Source organism: Anarrhichthys ocellatus, unplaced genomic scaffold, assembly GCF_004355925.1.
Source record: "Anarrhichthys ocellatus isolate YVR2014 unplaced genomic scaffold, GSC_Weel_1.0 scaffold2232, whole genome shotgun sequence".
NCBI lineage: Eukaryota > Metazoa > Chordata > Actinopteri > Perciformes > Anarhichadidae > Anarrhichthys > Anarrhichthys ocellatus.
In genome coordinates this window covers 1-561 of record NW_022282206.1, presented here as the reverse complement: position 1 = coordinate 561, position 561 = coordinate 1, and positions in this window count along the sequence as shown.

Sequence of the window (561 nt, the reverse complement as noted above, 5' to 3'; positions counted from 1 at the left end):
AGACATACAGAGAGGCAGACATACAGAGAGAGACAGACAGGCAGAGAGAGAGACAGAGAGCGAGACAGACAGACAGAGAGGCATACATACAGAGAGACAGACCTTGAAGCAGCGGTGAAGCTCCGCCTCTGATTGGACGACGGTCTCGTTCTGCGTGGAGAACCAACATGGAACCAGGACGTCTCCGGGCAGCAGAGGAGAGGGGACGATGGAGGACCCGGTCTGGTCCCGACCCGGATCAAACCGGTCCAGGGTCACGGTGACCCCCCCCTCATCTGGACCACAGTCATCAGAATTAAGTTTTATTTATAATAACTATAAAGTTGATTATCTCTCAGCTCTGATGGATCAGATGTGGAACCAGGTCTCATCACCTGGACACAGGTGAATTCTCACCTGCATCGACACACACCGACCCCAGCAAGAAACACAGGAGGCGGGGCTTGTTGCTGTGACGGGCATGTCGTTGAGCCAGACGCAGAGCTTTCTCCAGCAGCACCAACCGAGGCTTCCTACACACACACACACACACACACACACACACACACACACACACACACA